We start from the raw sequence: 27,460 nt of genomic DNA, 5'->3' as shown, positions 1-27,460 counted from the left end.
GATTAATTAATTGAGCTGCTCTTGGCAAAGATGCTGGGCCCATTAGTTTGTCCATCTGTCTAACTTCCTGCCCCGGAACAGCTCAGTCTCTCTGTCCGTTGCTATTTATCGCTCACATCCTGCTGACAGCGCACTTTACCTCGGCCCCAAAGGCGCCAATCACTGGCGGTGCAGGAAGATACATTCCAGACAAAAATAGAGCTACAGGAATCAGAAACTCCTCCCCAACTTCCCTGTCTCAAAACTGGGCTTGGCAAGGAGCGAAAGAACTACAAGGCTTCTGGAAGCATTTAGGACTTAAAAGCTGGGTTGAAGGAAAGATTATAATACGTCTGAATTTGTTTTCTTGGAACCTAGTGAATGGCTTTTCTTTTGAATGTCCACGGACTCCAGGGCTTGCTGAAGCCTGGCAAATCCACTCACCACCAGCCCCTCTCCAGATGCTTCTCATTCTATGTTATGAAGAATGACTGATTGTTGCCTTCTCTCAGTCGGGCACACCGAAGCCCAGAGAAGGCAAGTGACTTAACCAGAGTCACACAGGACAAGCTAAACAGAATACTCTGTGAAACACTTGACTCCAATGCCTGATAAGCCAGCAATGGACATCAGTTAAGTAGGATAATTTGCGCAGGTGCTTTGAGAACTGTCAAGTGATACATAAACAGTGAAGCTATCCCAAGCCACTGGGTTGCACAGGAATAGTGGGAGCAGCATGGCTCTGGGGAGGGACAGGCGCTGAGGCGCTGCCTGGATTTCTGCCTTGCAGTTCTGGCAGGGACCACAACTAATCTCCTCCAGCAGTTCGACATCACACCACCTCGGCCCCAGGAGGGTGAGCTCTCTCTTGGCCAAGGCTGGTTTGGTAAGGTCATGCTCCCACCTTGATTGCCCTTAGATCTGAGAATGACTTCAGCATCCATGCCTAGTCCCCAGTTCTCCTGGGACACCCTCCCCACCCCATCCCTGCCCACAGCCTCCCTGGGACTAAGTGTTCTTTCTCTATTCCAAAGAGAATATTCTCTATTCTGTTAAGTTCTGAACACAGAGCAGGGAACACAGAAAGTTCCCATCAAAGGATGCTTTCTTCCCCTCCCCCACCACCCAACCCCCAGCAGGTGCCCAGGTATCAGGGCAGGGAACCTGCTCCCAGAGTCACTAACACCCTCCCCTGCCTACATCCACATTCCATGTTTTGTCGTTGTTTTGACCCCAGCTCGTCCTTTCTTTCTGGGGCCAATCGCTACATCTTAAATCCGTCTTCTCACCTCATTCCTTTTTGGGTCCTGCTTCAGTTGACACTTGTCTTTCCAGACTGTAGCCCCCTACTCCGTCTTCTGGGTCCTGGAACTTGCTCACCAAGCCCTCGGTGCCACCATTTCAGCCTGGCTCTGCCGGCAAGCTTGGAACCCACTCCCGTGGTTCGTGCGACTTTGCCGAGGCCAGAAGAAAATCACCTCTTGTGTTTACTTTCTGTTTCTATGGGACTTTCTTCTGAGAACTGAGGAGCCCCTGTGTCTGGATGGCATGGAACTTCCCTCTCGCTGTTGCCATGTTGAGTCAGTACAACTTGGACGCCGCCGGCCACCCACACAGTGGAATCTTTGTGGACACGCCCGAATTGGGCACTACCTACCTCCCTGCCTCTGCCCCATCCCGCCTCCTTGGTCCAAGGTCTATGTGTCGAAAAGTCTCTGGATCGTGGTTTAGGAAGACAAGGCACGTACAGCTTGGAAGAGAAGCAATGGGAGGGCTCTGCCTAGGGGCTGAGGAACCCCTGCCCTTATAGCTAAAAGGAAGGTTCTCTCGCTCACCAGAAACAAGCCAGACCAGCCAGAGCCTCGGAAGTGCAAGGTGTGCTTGTTTCTCTGCTCTTCTAGAGCAGCTGTGGATCTTAAGACCATACTCACCCCCTTCCAATATGTCCATACTTAAACCATCATTTCAGAAGGATCAACAGACAGTCTCTGTGGGATCTCACGATGGTTCCAGCATCTTTCTTTACCCTCACCTTGTCCTTAACTCTTTAATTCACCCCAGCATTTCACCATTACCATCCTGGGACGATGGAAAGGACGAGGGACTGGGAGCCCAGGTGGCCCCTTTGACCTACCTGCCTACTGGAACAGCTGCTCCGTGGGAGGCACTGTCCTTAGAGCACCTGATACATTTTCTGTCATCCTCATACTTCTTCTAGAACAGAAAATGGCCCAGAGTCGCTAACGCCTCAAGTTACTAAGTGTAGCACCAGCTTTATCTGGATTCCAAAGATCTAGCTTTTTCCGCACCGACATGCTGTACCAACTCTAGACTTCTGCGCCAAAAGTTATCTCACTCAGTCTCTCATCAGTAAACATTATTGCCCTGAGCCCTGGGGTGAAGCCATGACAGTTCTTGCCCTTAAGGAGTTTCTATTCCACCAAGGGTAGCAAAGAGTAAACACAGATAAACAAATAAGATACCTTGTTAAAGGCCATGAGAAAGAGAAAACAGGGTATTTTATCTCTGGGGGTGTGAGCAGACATCTCTGAGGAGAGGTCATCTGAGTTGAATCCCAGCTGGGGAAAAGATGGGAAGAAAGTTCTTCTGAGCAGAAAGCGCAGAGAGGAACAAAGCCTGACAAGCCGAGAAAAGAGAGGTGTGGCGAGGACCTGTCTCATCAAGGACAAAGGAGGGGAGATACAGGATGAGAAGCAGTCTGGGGGCCACCGTGTGGAGCCTCGAGGACTGTGGCAAGCAGTTTGTGTTTTATTTTAAGTAAACTGGACGCAGGAAGGGGCAGAGGAGCTAAGACCCTGAGCAGCGGACAGGGCCAGCCACCTGTGGGGGAAATGGCCAGAATGAAAGGAACCTCTGGTGATGGGGTGGCCAAAAAAAGGGTTTTGGTGAACAGGAATCTCTAGTCATTGATTTACAGTTGTTAGCTATGTGGTGTCATCACGACCGCCTCCTGCAATCCGCAAACTTGCAGTAGAAGTTCTACTGAATGCCTTTTATTTATGGGTGCTTTGTAAAGGGTTAGAGTGAGAATGAAAAGGGCCCACATTTGGTAAAGGAATGCCTTCAAGAGGCTGACTTTTTTGGTTTGCCCACTCAGAGGACATTAATGAGCCCGACACATGCCAGGGATTCACAGGGGAGCAGATTCACAGGGGAGCAGATTCACAGGGGAGCAGATTCACAGGGTGCTTAGGTCTACTGGGCTTACAGGAGAATGGAGGACAAGGATTCAGAAGAGGCAGAAAACCGGGACCAAAGGTGACCATGGGCAGATAAATCTGGGAATTAGTAACTATGAGAGTGGCTTAGACATAGGGTTGGAGCCAATGCTCTGCAGATCTCAGGAGTCTGTGAGACTAGCTGGAATGGTGGTCTGAACTGCAGTTGGGTCTGTGGGGATGGGACATTAGCAGAACTCAAAAGCAAATTAGGTGAAGGATTGATCAGAACTGACGACTGACCAAGTGAGTGTAGGGAGGTGGCAAGATGCTGCCCAGGTTTCTGGCCTCCGCTGGGTGAACAGGGATGCTGTCTACAGAGATGGGGAGCCCAGAGGAGGAGCAGGGCTGGAAGGAAAGAGGTGAGAGGTGCCAAGAGAAGGGAAAAGTGCCCAGAAGGGGTGAGTGGACAGAGCAGAGAGTCCAGGACAGACCTAAAGGATCTGCCTGGGATTTTTGGAGTCAGACAAACCTGGGTTTGAAACTTGGTTCCTGTTACAAGGTAATGGCCAAAGACAGGCAAGGTTAGTGGAGGGTGGGAGGAGGCGGAGAGGGTGCTGGGATGAGGAGGCAGAAGCAGCGACCTCGTGGTCCGGGCTGGGGTGCACGCACCACCATCTCCATCCTCCTCCTACAAACCAGTGGGCGTGCAGAGGGGAGGAGCAGATCAGATTCAACCTTGTCAGTCTGTCAGCCTGGGAGCAGCTGGCTTTTTTTTTTTTTCTTTTTCTTTTTAGGGCAAAGGGGAAGAGTGTGAAAGAAATGCCTCTGCATAGCTAACACGGGTGACTCAGAGGGCCAACATGGACACCTACAACACATTGCTCTTCAAAGGGAGTTTCTTCTGTACAGCACAGGCGGCTATATTCAATATCTTCTAATAACCTTCCATGAAAAAGAATACGAAAACAAATATATGTATGTATATGCATGATTGGGACATTGTGCTGTACAAAGAAACTGACACATTGCAACTAACTGTACTTCAATAAAATTTCTTTTAATAAAATAAAAATGTGATTCAACTTAAAAAAAAAAAAAAAAGAGCTCAGAGACTCCTGTCATGTGCTCCTCTCTTGCTGGTTAGTCCCATAATAAACCTGATTCCACTGGGAGCCCCTCCAAGTCTGAGAGATGGATTGCATTCCAGGCACCAGGGTTGCCTGGAGTCCTGGGGTTTGCTGCAGCCACCCGGAGGTCCCCCAGGAATACCCTTCACTGGGGGCCGTTTCTGCTTCCTGAGTGGGAGTGACAGTGAGTGTGTCCTGAGGTCTGGGACATCTGCCCTTCATGCCACAGCAGAAAGCCCAAGCATGCCTTCTAAGATTAGAACAAGTCGCTGGAGGACCAGGGCCTGCCTCCCAGTCAGCTGCAGCCTCTCCTGTTACAGCAGCTCCTCTTCCCTCCCCTCCCCTCCTCCTTGCAGCCTGGAGCTGGACTCTTAGTAGGGAGCCCCCTGGGATGCTCTGTGGGTCGGAGCACCATGGGTAGGACGTGGTGCTGGGTCTTCTGCTCCTTCTTTTTGCTTTATCACATCTTGGGCTCATTCACTCATTCATTTTTCCTGTACTCCAGGCCCTGCGCCAGAATATAGCAATTAACAAGATAATACAAGTCCTTTCATAATGGAGGTTACAGTCTAATGAGGATGAATGTTCAACAACCATCATTTTTGACCGAGGTTATTGTTAGGGTAATAAATGCTGCAGAGGGAAAGGACTAGGAAAGCAAGTGACAAGGGGACCTGACCCAAAGATGTGATGGTTAAACTGAGACCTGAAAGATAAGTAGAAGTGATCCAAGCAAAGTGTATGAGGTGGGGAGGGGAGAGGGGTAGCCAAGGGCATTCCAAGGAGAGTTTACACCAAGGTCTGGAACTGAGAAGACTGGGAGGTGTTTAAGGAAATTAAAGAAGGTCGATGTGTCTGAAAAACAGAGAGTTTATCAAATACCGTGGTTTTGCAAGCCTGTCTCTTTCTGCTGTAAGCACAGGGACAGTGTATTATTCATGTCCCCATCCCCTAGCCCACTGTGATATTAAGCGCTTGATAAATGCCGGTAAATGAATGAATGAATAAATGAATGATGTCCCAGTAAACCAACACCAGTGGGCTAACATTGTGAGGGCTTGATAAATATAGATCAGGACCTTGAAGTGGAAATGGAAACAAAGTGTCAGCCAGGGTTGGCTCTGGGCACACCTGGCTTGAATACGTTCATTACGATTCATTGACTCGTCCAAGGTCAATGGAATCGTATCTAGAGGGCAAAGAATGAGACCTTCCCTGATGAATCCAAAGGTTAACAACCTGAACCTCCAGTCTCTACTTGGAGCTAAGAAATCCATTATAATTTCTTATTCCCATCCCTGGGTATTTGTCTTCTCCACTTTTAATAATCCAATCTCTCCTAAAACATGACATATCTTAAAAAAATACTTAAAATTTGTCTATTTCTTTATCTAGAATGGTTGGATCCTTCTGTCGGCAGCTGGGATTTTCAGACATATTTCCTCAAGGATCAGATGATGCACAGAGAGGAATGGGTCCCTATCAGTGCAGACTGGTGTCTGCACAGGATCTAAAATCCACATCTCTGGTCTGTCCCTGCAGCTGTCCTCAGATACCAAGGCTGTCCTCCCCTCCTTGCTGCCCAGGGATGCTCCAGGCGGGAGCCCACAATCTCTGGTATGTCAAAGAGGCCCCATGCAAAGTACAGGGCAGGCGCTACCTGCCCAAGAAGCCAACTCACTGGGGTGGGGCCAAAAGGGTCTTGAAGCAGTTATTTTAATTATCTTTCCCATCTCCTCTTGCCACACCGTCCAAAGAAGAGAAAAGGAAAGGAAACCACCTAGCTGAGTTGAGTTGCTTCACTTGAAAGGTCTGTTGGGTTCCATAGAGCAAGACAGCTGACCCCTGGTATGAAAAGGGGGAGCTGGGAAGGGTAGGGGGATTGGCTTTCAGCCCGCAGAGGCTTGTAGATGGCCTGACATCGCTTTTCCACCTGCTCTTCCCTCTGGCTGCTCCCCTTGGGCCTGGGACTGATTCATGGTGTGAGTGTGCCCTCCAGCAGCTGACTGAGAGCACTCTTGGGCCAAGAGTCCCACATGAGTCCAGACCTGCTGGGCTGCTCAGGTCCCCTCTGTGCCCAGCATCATCCCCGTACTGGGTGATTCTATCTACACCTGCCATCTTTGCTTAACTATCTCTCTTTAGCAACTGATTTTAAATTAATAAGAGTAGACTTTTGTCATGTCATTCTCTCAACAACAATAAAGCAGCTGATTTACTGAAAGTTTATTGTGCCAGGTACTGTGTTTTAAGATTATCTCATTCAATCCTCATAGCATCTCTGTGACATGGGTTTCATAAGTACCTCCATGTTACTGATGAGAAAACTGATACCTAGAGAGCCCAAGTAAATGGTCCAGGATCGCACAGCTACTAATGGTAAGTCTAGAATCCACACTCCAATGATCTCCTGAGGCCTGTGTTCTGAACCACAACACCACATGCCTCTGGCAGCCAAAGCTTTCAGGAGTTCACATTTGGGGATTAAAAAGTGCTCATCAAATTTTGTAATAAGACAAATAACCCAATTAAAAAAGGGCAAAGGATCTGAACAGACGCTTCACCAAAGAAGATATGTGAATGGCAAATAAGCACACAAATCATTAGGTAAATGCAACTTAAGACTGCAAAGAGATATCACTGGATACCCACAAGAATGGTTACAGTAAGACAAACTGACAACGCCAAATGTTGGGGAGCCTGCAGAGCAACTGGAGTGCTCATCCATTGTTAGAGGAAATGCTACATGGTATGCCCACTTAGAAAAATATTTTGGCAGCCTCTCAAGTTAAACATACACCAACCAAATGACCTGACGAATCCCACTCTTTGGTATTTGCCCAGGACAAATAAAAACATGTGTCTACATAAAGACTTGTATGTAAATTTTTAGAGCAGCTTTCTTACTGATAGCCCAGATCTAGAAAACCAAATGTCCATCAACTGGTGAGTGGATAAACGAACATGCTGTGTTACATGCATATCACAGAATACCACTCGGCAATAAAAAGGAGCAAACTAGTGCTACATGCGCGGCATGGATGAATTTTGACAGCTTTATGCCAAGTGAAAGAAGTCAGATGTGAAAGACGACCAGAATGACTCCACTTACATAAGAACATTCTTAAAAATGCAAAGCTATGATGACAGAAAGCAACTCACTGATTGCCAGGGACCAGGGGTAGGGGCCGGGGACTGACTACAAAGGAAATGTTCTAGATCTTGATTGTGACCTCTGTCTTGTGGTGGTGGTGGTTACATAACTGTATACAGTCAATACTCATCAAATTGCACTCTTAAATTACGTGACTTCTACTATATGTAAGTTTTATCTCCTAACTGTGATAAAATTTTTTTAATTAAAAAAAGTGCTTAAAGAAAAAGTCTGAGGCACACTCCATCTGCATAAGGTCTCTCTTTTCTTAAAGTATTGGCCTTTACGTATTATAAAATGCATATATTTATTTGAATAAATACACATTGTTTACTTGTGTTTTTTTTGTTTGTTTTGGGAGGAGGAGATAATTAGGTGTATTTATTTTATTACTGATTTTTTGATGAAGGTACTGGGGATTGAACCCTCGTGCATGCTAAGCATGTACTCTACCACTGAGCTACCAACCTCCCCCTATAAGGTCTCTTTTCATTTGCCCAGGACTACGGGACTCGGCTTAGTCCCAGGATGCCAGTCCCATGGGCCCCACCGTATTGGCAAGAAGGCACCATGGCTGCAGGAGGTGGGCAGCCTCTGGCAGCTGCTGGGAATAGACCACACCCAGCCATTCCTGTCCAACCCAGGGCAGCCAGCAGCACTCAGGAAGCAAGAATGGTGAAGAGAGTACAGAATTTGGAGTCTGACAAGCTCAAATTTGAATCTCATTCTAAAATTTATGGATTGTGGGTCTTGGGCAATTGACTTAACTGCTCAGAGTCTCATCTATAAAATGCGGCTAATAACACCCACTGTGGGGTGGTGAAGATGCTAAGAGATTGTCTGATAGGACAGTTTGGGTTCAAATCTGAACCTTTCCTCTTACTAGACGTTTGATATTGGGCAAGACTTAACTTCACTCAGTTCCCCCACTTGTAAAATAAGGATTATAATAGCACTTGTCTCATATGATTGTTATAAAGCCCAAATGCATTAATGCACATGAAGTCCCAGCACAGTGCCTGGTGCATAATAAGCCTTCCCTCCCATCTGAGCTATTGTTCTTGCCGTCACCTAAGACAATGACTGCCACACAGCAGGGGTTAGTTGGAATGTGGGTGCCCTTGCACTCCTTGTAGGGATGGCAGGCTGTTGCCAGTTGGCCCTGAAGAACTGCAAGGGGGAAGCAGGGACCTGCTGCTGCCACGTCATTTTCATCCCCACTGGTAGAACAAGTCTGCAGATCAGGTGGGTTGGCATTGCACGTTAATATCAGAGGAATATACAAATGGGGGTCTTCTGAATCACACAGAAGAGCAGACTGGCTACTTGGAGTAAGATTTTGGGCTCCAGCCACGAATAGCCTATCTCATAGCAGGGCCATTCATGAGCTGAGGTCATCTGGATGTTTTGGAGCTGTGGGGTGGGGTAATGGGGGCAAGACCAGCCACCAGAGATAAGTCTGCTTCTGGCTTCTGCAGGTGGGGAAGGTCCTGCCTTTCACCCACGGCCCTGAAGGGGCCATAAAAAGGAAAGCACCATGGCCAGAGTTTGAGGGTTGGGCCTGCCCCTGCAGGTCCAAGCCTGATGAGGCTAGTCCATCAGGTAGGAGCAGAGACCCTCAGGGGCTTCAGTGGGTGAATGGCTGGAGCAGCTCTCCAAGGAACATGCTTGGATCCAAACAATGCAGCGAGTGGAAACAAGAGGTTAAATCTCTGGGCAGACACGCTCTGTCTTGCAGAGTCAGAAGGGAAGATCCAGATGAACTATTTCAAGAGCTGAGCATCCTGGTGGAGGAGGAGGCCACTGACCCAGCAGTCAGGAGCACTGTGTGAACTCTCCACCCCTCTCTGCCCTTCCGTTTCCTCGTGGTAAAGTGAAAGGCTTGCCGGGGAGGCTTCCCAAGGCCCCTTCTGGCTGGCTCGCTCTTCATTTTCTTACTTTAACATCACTGTGAGGACAGTTGGGAACACTCAGGTTATCTTTCTCATGTAGATACAAACAGAGGTGGATACCTGACTAAGTTTAGACAGAATAGAGCAAACTCTGCCGGCAAGCTCAGGAACCCTAAGGAAATGCAGTGCTATATCTCCAGCCATCTTCACACACAGCTCTGCAAAGTAAAGAACCCCATCTCTCCTGCTGCTTCTTCCAAAGACAATTCTAAGAATGGAACCCTCTCCTGTTCTCAAATGGCCAGGAATCAAATGGCCATGTGATACAATCCCTTCATTCCAAATTAGCAAACTGGGGTCAGTAATTCTTTGAGAACGAAGAGCTTCTTCTTTCTCAAGAAGATGAGGTGGCACATAGCCTAGGAGGCATTTAAAAGCCAATAAAAAGGAAAAATGGGTGAGAAATCAGTAAGAAAGAATCATGACCAAGCCAGGTCAAGAGCTACAAGGTCAAAAGAAGCATAATTGTAAAGGGGAATTTAAATGAGGAGAGTCCAGGGTTTTCCCCAGGCGTGTTGCTGCCCAGCTGGGGAAAGAATAACCCCCACTTTGGTTTCCTTGGGAAGTCATACCAAGAAGGAATGACTACAGGTTTTGTTTTCTTTCATTCACACCCTTCAGCGTGTTCCTTTGTTTTGCTATCTACTACACCAAGGGCACAGGCTCTGAGTCTCGGCCAGCTTGAGAGCCGCACGGTTCTGAAGCAGGAATCAGGGGCTCTAAGAATAGAATGGGCCTGCAGGGAAGCGTTTGGAGTAGATACAGACAGGGCTTTTCACAAACCCTCTAGGGTGAGCGAGTGATGCTCTGGGGCCCTGTGGGAGGGAAGAAGGATTAAGCCAAGAAAGATCCTCCCGCTAGTCAGCACAGAAACAAACCGACCCTCAGCCTGAGAAACACAGAACACAAGGTCTAAGAGACAAACGAGCCAGCCTCCTCTTGCTCCCCTCTTATCAGCACTTGTACCGCCCTCCACCCTGTGCACGAGGAATCTCTCCTTGGACACTGGCCAATCGGCTCCTCGTGTAGATATCTGAGCAGATGACTCACAAGATGGTTTGGTTTTCTTCTGGGCAGTGGAGCTGTGGACAGACCAGCAGTACTTTATCCCATCACTCCACACATCCACACACGTCCCTCCAAGCTGCCACCAGGGAGCCTGGCAGGGTGGCTGTCATGGCTTTTCCAGGAGAGGTGGCTCCACTCTAGTGGCTTTCAGGTCACTTCACACAAAGGGGATATGGGATTGCAAAAGGACCTCCTTAATCCCCACAGAAAGCATAGAGGGCAGATACGGTGCTCATTTCCACCCCAGGATCAGCATGGTGCTGGTAATAAGATCAGACCGGCCCACGCTGGCCTGGCTGCAATCATCCTGCCATCCAAACACAGGCTGTTGCGATGCAGTGACAGGAGGACTCAGAGTCCGAAGCGGAGTCTAGCCCCAGACCTATCTCCTCTGGACTTCATTTCCTCCTCTGAAAAATGGAGATGAGATTTACTACACAGGTCATTATCAAAATTAAGTGAAGGGTGCATAGAAAGTATTTTACAAGCCAACACTGACTGAGGGATCACTCCTACTTTCTACTGATTTTACTTAATAAGGCCAAGAACTGGCTCATGCTGGAGTCAGAACCTATTTGGTAGTCAAGACCTTAAGTTAAACAGGGACATCGGCAGGTTCATAGTTGCAAGTATTTTAAAGTCAAGTGAGATTTAAGAATATTTAATATCCCTACAGAGTCTGGGCTAAACATCATTTTAATGAAGGCTGGAGGAAGTTCCTGAAAAATAAAAAGCAATCAGTCAACAAATTTGTGGGAGGAGGCAGTTACAGAGAAATTAAGTCATGGTCCCTGTTCCATTGAAGCTGACAGTCCAGTTGGGGAAATACAAAGCAAAGGTAGATTAAATACAAGAGCAAGTTAAGAAGACAATGGTACAAGAAGCTGTATCCATGGTGGCATGATTAACGGGCCAAGGAGCAGTCCAGGCTGTAAATGTGGCTGCATCTGAAGACCCAGGAAGGAGAAGCGATGGAGTAGGAATAGGGGGTAAGATGGGCTCAGAAGGTGGTTACAGATGGTGTTCTGGAGACAGAATGTTTGATTCACATCCTCATACTCTCCTCCTTATGTGACCATGGGCAGGTAACTAAGATCTGTAAATTTCAGTGGCTTCCTCTGTAAAGCAAGGATACATTTGCATCATAGGCTCCGTAAGAACCAAGAGAGAGAACATACATGCACAGTGCTCAGCAGAGTCTGGCACATAATAAGTGCTCACTAAACACAGGCTAGTATTACACATAAAGCCAAGGTATTTGGAATTTATACTGAAGGGGTAAATCCGACAAGGAGTTTAAAGGAAAACATTTGTCCTGACTCATAACATGCAAACCACAAATGCAAAGAGGCACTTGGGCAGCCCCGACAGAGATGCAGATATCTTTTTGGAGAGAGGGCTGGATGTTCAGGGAAGGGTGGGCTACCCAGCTTAGATGGCAGGAAAGGACCCTATGACCCTAGGAGGCCCTGGGGAAGGGGCATGAAAAGTTCAGGGACATTCCACATCTCTCCCACCAGAAAGAAGGACAAAGTATAGAAGAGAGCTGGGAAAATGGAAGGAAAACTTCCATTTAAGGAGCAAGTGGGGGAGGGGGCTGGCAGAGGAGGGAGGAGAAATCAGGGTCTAAGAGCTGGAGATAGAAAAATTCCAGACTGGTATCAGCTATAGGATCTGGCCAGAGAATTGACACGTGGCCTAAGGGAAGCCTGTGATAACAGCTCCCAGCATGCTTTGCTGATTTCCCACGCTTGACTCTGGGGTTCGTGTCCATTTGAAGGCAGACTGAGATTAGTTAGCTGAAACATAGGATGTAACAGCATAATAGGACAAGAGTGTTAAAATGAAACATTTTCCTTTTTCACTAAAAAAGAAATCCCAGAAGATCTCTCTCTCTATATGTATATTTAAAAGCCCTCCTATTATTAAAAAATGGACAACTTTTTTGGCGGGGTGGGTATAGCTCAGTGGTAGAGTGTGTGCCTACCATGCATGAGGTCCTGGGTTCAATCCCCAGTACTTCCGTTTAAAAAAATTAAGGAAAAAACTTCCACTATTAAAAAAAAGAACATTAAAAAGTACAACTTTTTAATGGCAAAAATACTGTAAATGAAGTGAAAAGCAAGCAATAGATCTTAAAAATTATTTGTAACACAAATGAAAAGATAACATCTGTTATACAAAATGTTTTTACAAAATAACAAGAACAATATATATAACAAAGAATATAAATAAGCAATTCATGGAGAGGCAAGCTCAAAAAGCCAATAAACATAAAGAGATGCTCAAACTTACTACTTATCGAGGAAATGCAAATTAGATTAACACTAGGATTTCTCTTTCTGCTTATCAGACAGGCAAGGAGAGAGAAGGGAGAGAGAGAGAAACAGCCACCGCTATTTGGGAAACAGGAGGAAGGAACCATCATAGGTTGTTGGAGGAGATGCGAACTGGTACAGTCTTTTAGGAAAGTTATCTGGCAACATTTATTATCTTAGATCACACAAACCTTCTGACTCAGGCCCACCCTCCTGGGAATCTGCTCCACAGACATACAAGCCCCAGTACTTAAGGACGGGGAGGCTGACTGCTGCACTGTTTAGAGCAGCAAAACTCTGGGAGCAAAGTGAATACCCATAAAAAGGAAATGTTTTATGGTCCACTCACATAACAAGCTATTATGAAACCATTAAAAAGAATGAATTGGAGCACTCCAAACTTCCATGAAGAATTGTAACGTGAGAACAGTTAGATGTAGAGAAGTGTGTATAATATGATCCCAGTTTCACAAAGCAACAATTGAACCATCTACCCCCATATGTGTCTATGTCTATGTATACCTATAGTACGTGTGTGTATAACACAGTAATTTATATAGTTAAAGAATATGACATATCCTACAGAAAGGTACACGTGAGGTTTCTGGAGGCTGGGGTAATAGGGAAGGGGAGCTGATTTGGGGGAAGGAAACCAAAAGAAAAAATACTGCCTGTAAAGACCCAGCATGCTTGCTGTGATCTCAGTCATGTAAAATTGTGTATGTGTATTTGAAGAAGTAAATTAGAACTGATTCATGGGGCTGTCTAAATGTTTTCAAGGGAAAGAAAGCAAGTTGTCAAGATATAATATGAAAAACATCAAATAAAGGAAAACTTTTTAAAATACTGAAATGAGAATTTCAAGCTCTACTCCCCAGATCTTCTGGGAAAGTTTGATTTGAACAGGGGAACAAATACTTGAAAACAACTTTGGAGTGAGTTGTCAGTCTTCTCAAAATACCAAAACCAGGGCCTGAGCATCTGTCTGGGAACAGGACACATATGCCCAGAGGGGAGGAGGAGAAGTTATTCATAATTCCATAAAGATATTGTGCCACTAAGTTTAAACACATGCACCTTGCAGCTGTTTTTAGGTTTACTAAAATCTAGGTCAATGGATCCCATTTGCAGTAGCCCCCAAAACATTTTAAAATGTTGTCTCTTCTCTATTACAAATGGCTCTCTGCTCAAGGAAATGATCCATTCGAAGCCAAAATGTCCCCTTCCATCTCAGCAGATACTCTTAGAAAAACGAAATTACAAGACGAGAGAAAAGAGGAAGAAACAGGTGATTTCCTTTAGACTCCACACTCTGATTTTCTAAGGCCGTGGACAGCTCAGCACAGACTCACTTAACATCCCTGGTGATAAATGGACAATGTACCTGGGGGGCTACATATTCATCACTTATGGAAAGCGAAAAGAGACCAGGAATCAGTATTGATTGAGTGCTTACGATGGGCAAAGCACATCACAGATATTGCTCACTGAATCCTCTCAACAGCCCTGGGAAGTAGATATTATTAGATTACTAGTCCTATTTCACAAGGAAGCATGGAGATAAAAAGTCGCTTTCCCGGAGTCAGATGCTGGTATAGTGGGGCTGGGCTCAAAACTCGGCCAGTCTGACTCTTAGTACGACACAGCCATCCTCTCTTCTATGAAATCTATTTCTATTCCAGATGTTAACAATGCAAATTCTGAACAGGAACTGCTATTCACAGGAGCCATGACCCCTTTTGGAGTAGACGGGAAACCGAGACCTTCCCAATGTGCAAGACCCATTCGGATCCTGGGTGTATTTTTGCGGCCTGTTTCCACGCCCCTCTCCCATATCATTTGGGGTGGGCTTTGCAAACGCCAGTGCCTTCAGAGGACAGGCAGGAAACGTAAAGAAGGGCACGGGAAGTTGGGAGAAACCCCTGACTGCATCCCCAGATGAAGAGGCCCTGCTACTCAGCTCCAGCCCGCCGCTGGCTTGGGTCACACTGGGCCACGTTTCAAAAGATCATTCAAGTCCCAGATCACCAAATAGTCTTGATTTTTCAAGGGATTAAAATCCAGATTTTTAAGTGCCATTTACTGATTTTGTTTTTCATATCGGCTCAGTTGGGAAAAAAAAAAAAGGAAAGCCTCAGTGGGGCTAGAAAACGTCTGCCTGCAGCATTGGGCCCAAAAGGCTACCGGTTTGCTACCTCTGATCTACAGGAAGACTGTTTTTATCCTAGTCTGCCTGTTTTCCTGGATAATCCCAGGAGGCATCTTCTGGTTTAATATATGGATTTGTCTTTAATTACCATATGTACATCACTACATAATGTGTATCAATGGTACCCTTGCTGTCTCATTGAATTCTAAGGTATATTACACCCAAGGTATATATTACGGTATAGAACTCCAGACATGATGAGCTGGGTTCAGGTTCTACTCCTGTCCCTCAGCAGATACTAGACCCCTTAACTAGTCTGAGCCTTAGTCTCCCAATCAGTAAAATAGATCTGTAAGACTCAACTCATAGAACGGCTGTGAGGGCTTCATTTTTTATTTTTTGGGGGGAAGCAATTAGGTTGGTTTGTTTGTTTAATGGAGGTACTGGGGATTGAACCCAGGACCTCATGCATGCTAAACACAGGCTCTACCACTGAGCAATACCCTCCCCGCTGTGAGGGTTTTAAAAGACAAGCTGTGTCATAGAAGTATGCAACACGTATTTGTTTCATTCTTTCTAAAAGACAGATGTGAGTCTCCATAAATATTGTAAAACAGATCAGTCGAGAGAGATTATGTTGCTTTACTAACGGTTTCTTCAATTTATAGAAAGGATTTCTCATTGCGGGCTTCTGTGGTGCATGGGAAACATGACGGTTTCCCTGAAGTTTCAGTTTATGCACAACTTTTTTGGGGTCGAAATAAACAAGCATTCTGCCTTTTCAATAGCAAGGGCATCCTCACCTGTCCTACCAGGCTGTCATAATTGGTTGGACATGGGAGAACTCCTACATGTGAGAAGTGAAGAATAATTCTACTGGAACTATTCAGCACCTGTCATTAAGGCCACAGTTGGTAGGGACTCAGCAACCAGAGCAATACTGGAAACCAGAGACTCCCTCCTGTCCACTGTCCCCAACAGTACCGCATATCAGTAGGTTTTTGGAGCTAGCCCTGCCTTAAATGGTACAGAACACAGTTCACCTCACCTTGCCCAGAGGGGATCTGAGGTGGCGCACACAGGCCAGAGTGGAGAGACTTTTTGGAAATCTCAGGAACAAAGCTGACTACGTCATGGGCTTTGTCTTTTCTGACAGCAACACCATAGGAAACACCTGTGGACAGCCGGAAACTAGAGGAATTAAAAATATCTGCCTGATCCCTAAAAAATAAATAAAAGAGGAAAGGAAAACGGTCTCTTTTCTTCCTAGGGAAAACAAACAAGGTAATATCTGGTTTGAGCCATTTCCGCTCTGCAAAGTACATCCCTCCTGTGGGCCACCGTCCCCAGGCCGACATGGGCCTGGACCACACACTTCGACAGCCCCAGGACATCCGGATGTCTGAGACGGCTGTCGGTGAGGGTCCTGAGCAGGTTCCAAGTCCCCAAGCTTGAGATTTCTTTTGCAAGAGGGAGGGTTTGAGGAGGCTGAGCTCATTTCCTTGGGGAGAGGGGTAGCCTCCCTCTCGTTTTGGAAATAAAAGGCCCTTGTGTTCTTCCTCCACAGTCCTTCCAGTCCCAGGAAGTCAGCTCCTCAGAGCCATGAAGGTCAGGGATGGCAGGCCTGTTTGGGAAGGAGATGATTGCTGGGCCTGCAGGGTCTGGCTGAGCACAGGAGCAGCTTCAAGGTGGGAGGATTAGGAAACCTCACATCCTGCTCTCTCTCCTGCCTCCCCACATCCAGGAGGTCACCAAGCCTGGTCATTCTGTCTTCTAGCTCTGCTTCCAGCCTGGCGTCTTCATCGTCACTGTGGTCACTGCACCTAAGGGCCCCTTTCATTTCTCCCTTGAGTGGGGAGAGACTGTGGTCACCTAACTGATTTCTTTGCTTTGACCTTCTTCCTCTCGTCCATTCTCCTGACTCTGTTGCCCAAACAATCTGTCTAAAATCTGTCCAACCATGTCTTTGCTTGGCTTACCTACTATATAGTACCTACTACACAATCAAGACATGTTAGTGTAGAACATAAGGCTCTGTCCATCTTTCTTCCCTAAAAGATAATTTTTTCTAAGAACAGCCAAAACTTACTGAACATTTACCATGTGCCAAGTGCTATGCTTAGTGCTTCATAAAGATGATCTCATTTGATCAATCAGCAGGCTGGCCTGGCATTATGATCATCATGCTGTGGAAGGTGGAATCAAGAGCTAAGAGAGGCTAAGTGACTTGCCCAAGGTGATGAAGCTGTTGTGGATCTGGGGTTCCAGCCCCGGCAGTCCAACTCCACATCCTGCTCTTCCCACCGTGAACTTCTCCGCAGCCCTCTAAACACACTATGCATTTTCATCCCTCTGTGTCTTTGCACATGCTGTTCCTCTACCTCAAATGCCTTGATCCTTATTCCCTCCACCTGGATAGCTCTTTTTCATCATGCAAGACCTGGCTTCTTGCCACCTCCTCCTGGAAGCCTTCCTGGACCTCTTCCCTGGGTTGAGCCACCCACGCAAACCTCTCCTAAAGCAATTCTCTTGGTATATTGAGCTGTCTGTCCCCCTCACTACAGTATGAAGCCCCTTGAAGATACGTACCATGGCCGTCTTGACTTTCCCCTGTTCCTAGCAGAGTGGCCAATATACAGTAGGTGTGCAAGAAATATTGATTGATTTAAAGACATCAGCCATTGGAAAAGATGGAGGCTCTGGCTTCTGGATCAGGTCTCTGGGTCTCAGGGTCTCCATTTGCTAGATGAGACCAGCAGTCTGCTCAGCTCCTCTCCTTTATTTCCAAAGAGGGCCCAGGTTCCATATTTTGGAAGCGGGGTGATGCCCTACTCCACGTGACTCTTAACATGCATCCAGGGTTGAGAACCATGGCTTTGATCTAAAGAAGACTTAGTGGAGGCAAAGGCTGCTGCCAGGGAGAGGCTTGCTAAGGGAAATCACACAACATATTTATAAATGTGAAATCTGTGTAAAAGAAACATCAGAAAGCATCAAAGGAGGTAAAGTTCCAAAGCACGAGGAGAAAATACTGACCCAAATTTGGGAAGACACAGGACTTTGAGAGTCAACACTAAAATGCAAGTTAACTTTAAGGTTACCAACGCACAACTACAATAAATATATTGTAAATATAACACATAAAATATGTTATAATAATAAAAAGCCAGAGCTGCCAGGGTCATGGGGAAAATCATTCCCTTAAAAACTTCTATTAGCGTTACGCATCGATTAATTCCGTCCTCTCTAGAGACAATAATCTGGGACTACGTAACAAGAAAATGCTAGTTCTGTTTTTTAGAATATATGCTAAGGAAATAAAGAGGAAAAGTACAGCTTATACAAAATTATAGCATTGCTATTCACATTAGATGAAAACTCAGAAGCCATCTGAATACTGTATTTTAGAAAACAGTTGAAGTAAACTATAGATCATAACGGCAATAAAACACTATGTTCCCATTAAAAATGACAAATACACAACCTTCCTAACACATGGAGATGTGTATGGAACAAAAAGAAAAAAAAAAGGGCTGAGAAATCCACAGCGTTTTGTGCACGGTGATGAGAGTCGCACGAAAACATATAGATACACTTCGACAAAAACTGGAAGTAAATTCAGAAGGATGGAGGAATGAAAGGAATGTTCATCAGCTTTGAAGCTGTTCAGTTTTCGTCCCTAGAAAACGTGTGCCTCCAGCTGGGGTAGCAACTAGTAGGTCTCTCTCTACGGCGGGGCAGGCCTGGTTCAAGTCTGACAACTGCTTGTATCTTTACCTGGGCCTCTTGGCTGAAAATGCACTCCCGTATCTGGCCATGGTGAGGCTTCAACATAAAAGGGGCCCAGTTCCTTTTAAACTCATATCCTCTGCAGTCCAGATGATAAGGGGGAATCACTGGCTCCACAAGGAATGGAGAGTGAGGCGATAGGAGCCAGGGGTGGGGAAATCTCTTCTGGGGGCCTGGTAACCGGGCACCACCCTCCTGTGGGAAAAGGAAACATCTGAGGCCCACCCCCTAGATAAGGGTGAATGTGGGGGCGGAGTGCAGCCCCTCTCAGAGCAACTGGGAGATTGCCAGCCCATCAGAGGCTCCACCTCCTCTTTCCTGCCCGGTGATCTCAGAACAGAGGGCAGATAGGCAGCTGGTTATCAAGGCTGACCATGGCCCCCCGCCATGCCTTACCCCTTTGTCTTGGCTTGGTAGACATGGCCCCCAAATGGACTAGTGACTGGGGAGTAAGAGCCCAGAGTAATAAAACTTCTCACAGGAGGGAGGGGAAGAGCAGGGAAGTTCAGGGCAGAGGGACCCACAGGAGCAAAGCCCTACAAGACAGAGAACGCCAGAGCAACTCCGAGAGGCTGGAAAATGCACGGTCGGAGTCCATCGCGTCGCACTCTGTGTTGGCAGCAGAGGTGATGCGAGGGTATCTAACCAGGAGGAGGTGACAGAAGCTGTGCCTGGGGCAGGTGGGGGTGGGGAGCGGAAAAGTGGGAGAACTGGGCAGCAATACTGCCAGTGCACAATGCGGTGTGCCCTGGTGCCCTGGTGCCCTCTCTCTAGGATGTGTCCCAGGGACAGGCGTGACAGAAAGCATCCCGACGTGGAGTGAGTGAAAGGTGGGCCCTGGGCCACGGGGTGTTCAGTGTCCTTGGAGTTCTATTTCCACCCCGTGGCTTGGTGACCTCCACTGCGACTTTTCCGTTCTTACCCACACTGAAAGTGAGGCTATGGGTATGCGGGGTGTCATTATATATTGAATTGTGTCCCTCAAATTCATATGTTGATGTCCTAACCCCAGTACCTCAGAATGAGACTATTTGGAGTTAAGGTCTCTAGAGGTCATTAGGGTGAATAATCCAATGTGACTGGTGTCCTTGTAAGGAGGAGATTAGGACCTTTAGTGAAGGAAGATCCTGTAAAGACTGGGAGAAGTCCATCTTAAAGCCAAGAGGAGAAGCCTCAGGAGAAAGCAACCCTGCTGACACCTTAATCTTGGACGTTTAGCCTCTAGAACTGTAAGAAAATAAATCTCTGGGTTTAAGCCCCTCCCCATCTGTGGCGCTTTGTTATGGCAGCCCTGGCAGAGAATCCAGGCATCGAACCTGGCTTGTGGAGGCTGCCTCTGGGGCTGTGCCCACATCCCCCTCGCCCCATCATACAATGTATATACTCTTGCTCCTAGCATGTCGTCAGGGTAAAAGCACCTTGAATTCTTCGATCCTTCTTTATCAGAACTGCCAGACTTCACACAAGCAGAGCCATTGGCTGGGCTGGAATTCTTGACCTCTGCCCTCCCTGCTCTGTCCTTAATTGGTGCTTTTGCCTCTAAAGCTCAAAACACTTCACTGGGCAGGGGCAAGTCCCTGTAGCTCCTGAACTTCGCCCTTGACTGTGGCTGGAACAGAGCCCTTGGATGGAGGGACGGGGCAGTGGTCCCCCTGGTGAGGAGAGCAGGTCTCTCCTTATGTCCCAGGGCCTCCTGGTGGGCCCCTGGGGTGTCAGGCCAGAGACAGACCCATGTACTAGAGTCAGGAAGTCCTGCCCACACCCCCCACACCCCCTGCTGGTTTCCTCTTTGTAGCTTCAAACGCAGACTGTGCCTCTGAGCAGAGTGATCTGGGCAGGGCCCAACCTGGCCTCTCATGTGTAACAGCTGCTCCGAGCTTCAAAGAAAAGCCACAAGAGGAGGAAGCAGAGGCCCAAGCAGAGGTACCCGTCCCCTGGAGCCCCCGACCCCCACCCCGCCCCACACTCCCCAGAGCGCCTGCTTCTCTTTGAGGCACCAAGTCGTTTCCAGACATTTCTCTGTGTTTTCCAAAACACAGAGGTGACAACACCTCGCATCTGTCAAGTCCTTTATACCTCTTCCAAGTCCTTCATGATGCACACACACGTTAACTCATTTAATCCTCCTAGTAAGTCAGGCAGGGACAGAATTATCATCCTGGTGAGGGCCCCAAATCTTAAGCCATTGATTCAACAACCCACAGCAATTTCCACAGGGATGGAATTTGGTCCAGAGCCCTGGACTTGTGCACCCCCACGCCTGGCTTCTTCCAGCTAGATGGTAACACTCACTTGGTTGTCCTCCAGCACACACATACCAACATGCACAACGTACCTGTACAGATGCCCAAGAGACACAGGTGAACTGCTCTTCATTACGGACACGAGAAACCCAGCCCCATGTCTGTGTGCCCTTTAAATGCCATGGCCATATCTGGGCATATCCCCACGACAGCACAGGCCCCTTGGAACCATGCTGCCCCTTCCCTTCATCCTCAGCTAGGGCTGAGGTAGAAAGTTCTTGGCCCTGTGAGGGTTGCCCTCAATCTCCTCTCTCTCCCTCTACCTCCTCTACCTTCCTGAAGCCCACCTTGCCTGGCTGTTAGTCCAGACGACCAAACAGCCCCCTAAAGGTCTCCACGTGATGCCCTCTCCAGTCCATTCTCTGGGGACCACAGCTACAGCGAACTTTCTAAAATGTAAACCTGATCACCTAACTCCCTGTCTCCCACTGCTTTGGGGATAAAACAAGTGGCACCACAAAGAGGTGGCTTTCGAGAGCCTTCACGTTCCCCGTAATCTCAGCAGCCATGCCAAGTACATATCCAGTTTAAGATAACAGTGTGCCTGCCCTACAGCTGCAGCTTCAAGGCCGGCCCCTTCAGCTCTCCCTCTGCAATGTCGCTGTGCCTCCACATGCCTCTGTGTAGAAATCCTGGCGCCTCCCAGATCAAGTCCTATGGAGTCTTACACGGTCTACCGAGTAAATCCAGTTGCTCTCACAAATTCACACGCCCTCCTTTCTCCTGCTGCTCCCCCAGCTGCAAATCCTTCTCTTCACCCTTCAACTGGCCAGCTCCTCCTCCTCATCCTTCTGTCTGAGCTCAAGTATAACCCTCTTTGGGAAGCCGTTCCTCCCCCCAGGTCATACCACGATCTGGTCCTGAGCATAGCATACTTGACCATACATTATCCTGTTATCCTTCTGACTGCCTTACTAGACTGCAAGCTCCTCGAGGGCAGGATCCAAGTTTTATTCCTTTTTGTGCCCAGAATTTCCAGCATAGAACCTGACATAATGGGCACTCATGAAATCTTTATTAAGTTAGGGACTGAGTGAGTGCTTTTCCTCTCTAATCCAGACCAGTCTTGCTCATGACCTCAAGGGAATTTCCTAGGAGCAAGTCTATTGCTTCCTAGAGGCCAGCCCAGACAGGCTGTTCTGTCTCCATCCCTGACCAGTGGGTGAGGTTCTTGGTGTCCTCAGGCTCACTCTGCCCTGCCTCCCTCCCACTGGTATGTAATTTCCCCCAACTGCAGCTGCTCCAGCAGGAAGTCCAGATGGTTGCTTCACTTCCCAGGGTGTCCACACCCCTTTCCTGCCCTCCCCTTCCCCTCCCTACTCGCAGAGGGGGACCACAGGAGTACCGTGGGAGGATGGAGCTCTGGGCTGGACCAGGCTCCGTGGGGTGCTCTCACCTCACATCCCCCTCCTGGCACATTTCTCTGAGCTCGCAATTTGTGAACCAGGTACAGTGAGACTTTGAGAAAGGAAGGCAGCCCAGGGCTAATTTGGCAACACTGATCAAAAACCATAAAAACATTCATATCCTTTGGCCTAGTAATTCCACTCCTGGGAATTGCTTCCAAAAAAATAATTCAGAAGAGGAAAAAAAGATACATGTACTGTTTATAGCTCTGTTATTTACAATAAGAAGAAAGTGGAAGCAAATGCCATGTCTCAAAATAGAAAAATTACTAAATAAATGATGGTACATTTGTGTTAATAGACTATTATGCAGACATTTTAAGTGAAAATATGACCAGAGAACAAGCATATTGTCTTGGAAACAGCATTAGGTGAAAAGATAGAGTACAGAGCTGATTATAATTTTGCAAGAATTATATATGTGGCTAGAAATAATAAAGACATAAAACTGGAAATAGTTATATTAAGTGGAATTGTCTATTTCTACCAGTTTTTTTTTAAATGATAAAGGGGGTAAAACTGAGGACCAGAAGGGAGTAAGAAAAAGAGAAAAAAACAGTTGTGTAAGGATGATAATTTTTATATTGCCTTAAAATGTTTAATATTACCTTAATAATAAAGTAATATTTTAACACTAAAGAGAAAGCCCTGAACACCAAATCCTAGGATTTTCTAAAAAGGATTTGTTGTTGATTGTGATTTTATCATTGTTTTTGAAATAATAACAAGCAACTATAATGAAGAAGAATATGAAAATGAATACACGTGTGTATGTATGACAAACATGTTGTACATCAGACATTGACACATTGTAAACTGACAAAAAATAAAAAAAAATTAGAAGAGCATGCCTCATTCAGACCTTCCCAGTGTGTGGCTGTGGGTCTATGAATTATCCGATGTGGGTGGGACCCATGACCTGATCGCCACTAAAAGCACTTAGAAGATCTCTGCCCGATGGATAAATAATTCTGTCCTCTCTCCCTCCAATCTCTCTCTGTATCTCAGCTACCACATCCCAGCCCCTGGGTGACAGCTCAGAGCTGAGAGAGGGTTGGGGAACAGAGATAGGAGTACAGAGAGTCCTGGGGAGGTCACCTGGGCAGTATCCAAAACTTGAAATCCTACACTTGTGGGATATAAAGCCTGGGATTGAGTCTTATTTTTTTTTTTTCCAAGAGAAAAGTGTTAGTTTATGGGAAGTTTGTGGTCAGCTAAATTCCCAACCCTTTGCACATAAACTGCTCCTTCACTGTCCTTAGTTGTTCAGATGTTCCTCCGATGTGCAGGATGCCCACGGTGTTGTCCTCGGCCTGCTCTCACACTGCTCCGGCTGCAGAGACCATTTCTGTGCAGATGGCTGCTGAACCTCATCTCAGCCCAATGCCCCTCCACACTCCGGTTCCGTACTTCCAATTCTGAATATCCTGCCATGGTCTCAACGAAACCCAGGCTCTCCTCCTCCCAAACCAGCACAATTCTTCTCCCTGCTCCCAGAATGAAAATGCAGTCACTCTGATTACCTTCCCTCTAACCCCTACCCTCCAGCAGCCTCCCCATAAATACCAAATAATAAGGATCCTTGCCTCAATTTATTCTACAACTTCTCTGCCTTTCCAATCTCAAGGTCCCCTCTCATTGGTGCTTTAGCGTATCAATTGGTATTTCGGCCTCTGAAGTCTCCCCACCCATTCATCCTATACACTGGGGCCAGATGAACAGGCCCCTAGTGCTCCTTTGATCCCGGGAGCTCCTCTTTCGATGAAAGTCCACATCGTTGGCGCTTTCTGGTCGGCACACAGTCTAGTTTCATCCTCTGTTGGGCAGTGGAGCCCTCCTCTCCCCATCCCCATGCACGCATGTGTGCCCACCCTCCGTTTTCGCCACACAGGTTACTCATACCTCCCCTCTGCCCCTCCATTCGTCACGTTAACTGCCCACTACCGTTACTTCTTTGCCTCTTCACTATTGCCACCTGTTTAAAAAAAAAATCTTCCTGGTTTTCAGTGCCCACTCTGAAGTCACCCTCTCTCATAAAGCCTTCTCCAGTTGTACCAGCTCAGCATGACCTGGCTCCCAGAAAGTCCCCCAGCCCTGTGGTCTTGTCACTTACATGATGCTTCATACCCTGTGCCATGTATTTATTTGGAGACACATCACATCACTTCCCACCACCACTACTAAACCTTCAGCTTATTGAGATACCATCTTTATATCTGACTCCCTCTGAGAATCCAGACAGCACCTTTCACACGGTGAGCCCAATAAACGTTTGTGGAATTGACTGAACACATGAGCGTGTATTTCCAAGCCAGGTCTGCCCTACACCGCCGGTGCCTGACATACCAAAGCTAACCAGAAGACTTGACGTTCATCCCTGGTTAATTTCATTATGTTGGTTTTGGCCCAGCATCCCATCCTATATAAATCATTCTGAACTTGAGTATGTCATGTATCATATTAAGTATCCCAGCTGTGGGTCATCTGGTTTCTTTCTATTTTTCATCCAAGTCATTAACAAAAATGTTTAACAAGCCAGGGCCAAGGACCGAGCCCGGTGGCCTGTCCCTGGAGAGTTCCCCGAGGAAAGACCTGGGATGGATGCAGAATGAAGCTACGGTATGCTAGGGCCAAGGTAGCTCAACCGGCTCTGAGTTCATTTTGCCAAAAAACCAAAAACAAAATCCCAAAACCAAAAGCCAAAAACAAAACCTTTGCAATACATGTAATTACTCTGGCAAGATGAATTCAGAGCAGGTTGAGCAACCTTCACTATTTGAGAAATCAGAATACCCTTGTTGGCGTATGAAGGCACTCAATTCCTTCAGCCTAGCAGGAAGCTCGGGACTGATGTCAGCTGAGATGGGCTCTGAATGGTTAGCTTCTTCTCCAATTCTTGCAGCTGTCTTTGCAATCATAGAGCCCCACCCTGTCCAGCTCTCCAGCAGGGGACTCCCATGCAGATGTGAAAGGTGAGGACAGGTCAGGGAAGAGGTACCCAAGGGAAGCAAGCGAGAAGGAGGAAGAGGAAGGGAAGCCATACTTCAGTCAGACTGTCCTCTTGTCATTTCCTGCTCCTCTCGTCACCCGCTCTACCAGGGTGAACCTGGCTCCTGAAATGCATTTATTGAGCCAATGATATTCTCTTCTTCTTGAAGACTCTGGATGCTCTGTAAGCCTGCAGGTGGGATTTGCTATTCTGTGCCTAAGGCTCCCCCATCCACATTTTCCTGGTTCTACGCTGAACTTATGTGGGTACCGTTCCAGCGCTGCCTCCAAGGACCAACCACATACAGAAGTCCCAGAGCTCTACCAGCAGAGGTCAGCACGTGCTGCGCACTACCCATTCGTCTCCCCAAACACTCTCAGGCTGGAGAACTTCAGGTGTCCTCTTGTCCCTCCTGGATCCCAGTCAAAGCTGCACCAACAGCAAAAGAGACCATTCTCTTTTAAATGACTATAAAAAAACCGTCTTATTTCTTAAACAAACAATCATATCACACATATGTGCCAGGCGTTGTTCTAAGCACTCTACACAAATACAGTCAGCCCTCCATATCCATGGGTTCTATATCCTTAGATTCAACCAACTGTGGGTCAAAAATATTCAGGAAAAAATTTTTTTTTGAAAGTTCCAAAAATCAAAGCTTGAATTTGCCACACGTCAGCATCCACCGCATTTACATTGTATTAGGTATTACAGATAATCTAAAGATGATTTACAGTATACAGGAAGATATGTGTAGTTTATATGCAAATACTATGCCATATCATATAAGGCCTTTGGCATCCACAGAATCAATTTGAGAGAGGGGTCCTGGAACCAATCCCTCACGGATACCGAGCTACAGCTGTATAAATTCATTTAAGCCTCAACAACCCAATCAATCATGCAGGTACTATTGTTACTTCCATTTTATAGATGGGAAAACCAAGGCACAGAGAAGTCAGGAGCTAGTAACTGACAAAGTTGGGATTCAAACCCAGCTGTTCGGCTCCTGAATCTGTGCTTTTAACCCCTACATCATGCTGCCCCTCCATGAAGCAATATGACGCATTCCTGTGTTCATTCAAAAGGCTATGTTGAATACACAGCTGATTCTTGAAAAACGAGGGGGTTAGAAACACCCCCTTCCTCCAAAGTGGAAAATCTGTGAAAATTCATGTATAACTTTATAGATGACCCTCCATATCCAAGGTTCTGAACCCAAGGATTCAACCAACCGTGGATCGTGTAGTACCTACCGTAGTACGATGTGCTTAGTGAAGGAAACCCGAGTCTAAGTGGACCTATGCAGTTCAAACCCATGTTGTTCAAGGCTCAAATGCACTGTGTTCATCGTAGGATCCTAGGGCCAGTGATGGGGATTTTTTAGAGCTTACGGTTTAACTCAAGAGATATGGGAAATGCTTTGAAAAAAAAGTGTGAGAGAATTGTAAAGTCTTTTCCTTGCTGCTCAGGTTAGAGTCTCTTTTGTGCATCCTTTTTGGTCTATAACGGAAGCCTTAGTTTCATTCATATTCACCGATGTCACCTTCTTTCCCTCCCCCTGACACCTTCCATTAGGCAAAGAAAACACCAGAATGTTCTTACAGAAGACACACTCGGGAAAAAAAAAAAGGACACACTCGGGATTATTACAACTTTGCACAATATCTCTCTAATAAACATTAGTAATCATAGCACCATGACTTTATGGGATATTTTACCTTTCCAAAGTACTTTCATAAATTATCTTATCATGCATGATTTTATTTCTTTTTCAAAATAGCCCTATTAAGGTAGGTAATGCAGGTACCAGTTTCACAGATGGAGGGACCAGCCAGGACCCTAAGGCTAGTTACTGATTCTGGACCTAAACTCAGGTCTCGTGGTTTATCTCTCTACACAGCACACCCCTTGACCTATCCCAGATGCAATCACACAACAAAGGAAACCTAAAAAGAACAGAGGGCAGAGGACAGCCTGGTGTTCCCACTTCCTTCAAATTCCACTGCCTAATTCCAGTATTATTCAGAGGTGGGCTTTTACT

At 46.7% G+C, this 27,460-nt stretch overlaps 1 protein-coding gene and 1 non-coding gene across 3 annotated transcripts in view; one reads left to right on the top strand and one right to left on the bottom strand.

Annotated features, from left to right (window-relative positions):
- The window catches only part of RCSD1 (RCSD domain containing 1), a 58,680-nt gene that overhangs the window by 20,919 nt on the left and 10,301 nt on the right, over window positions 1–27,460 (bottom strand). The gene's annotated exons all lie outside the window — the stretch shown is intronic.
- TRNAG-ACC (transfer RNA glycine (anticodon ACC)) lies at window positions 12,415–12,487 on the top strand. The gene has a single exon. It is a non-coding gene; the product is annotated as a tRNA-Gly (tRNA).

Source organism: Camelus dromedarius, chromosome 23 (genome assembly GCF_036321535.1).
Source record: "Camelus dromedarius isolate mCamDro1 chromosome 23, mCamDro1.pat, whole genome shotgun sequence".
In the NCBI taxonomy this organism is placed as follows: domain Eukaryota; kingdom Metazoa; phylum Chordata; class Mammalia; order Artiodactyla; family Camelidae; genus Camelus; species Camelus dromedarius.
Note: the sequence above shows the minus strand (reverse complement) of the source record. Positions and strands in the feature narration are given on the sequence as shown.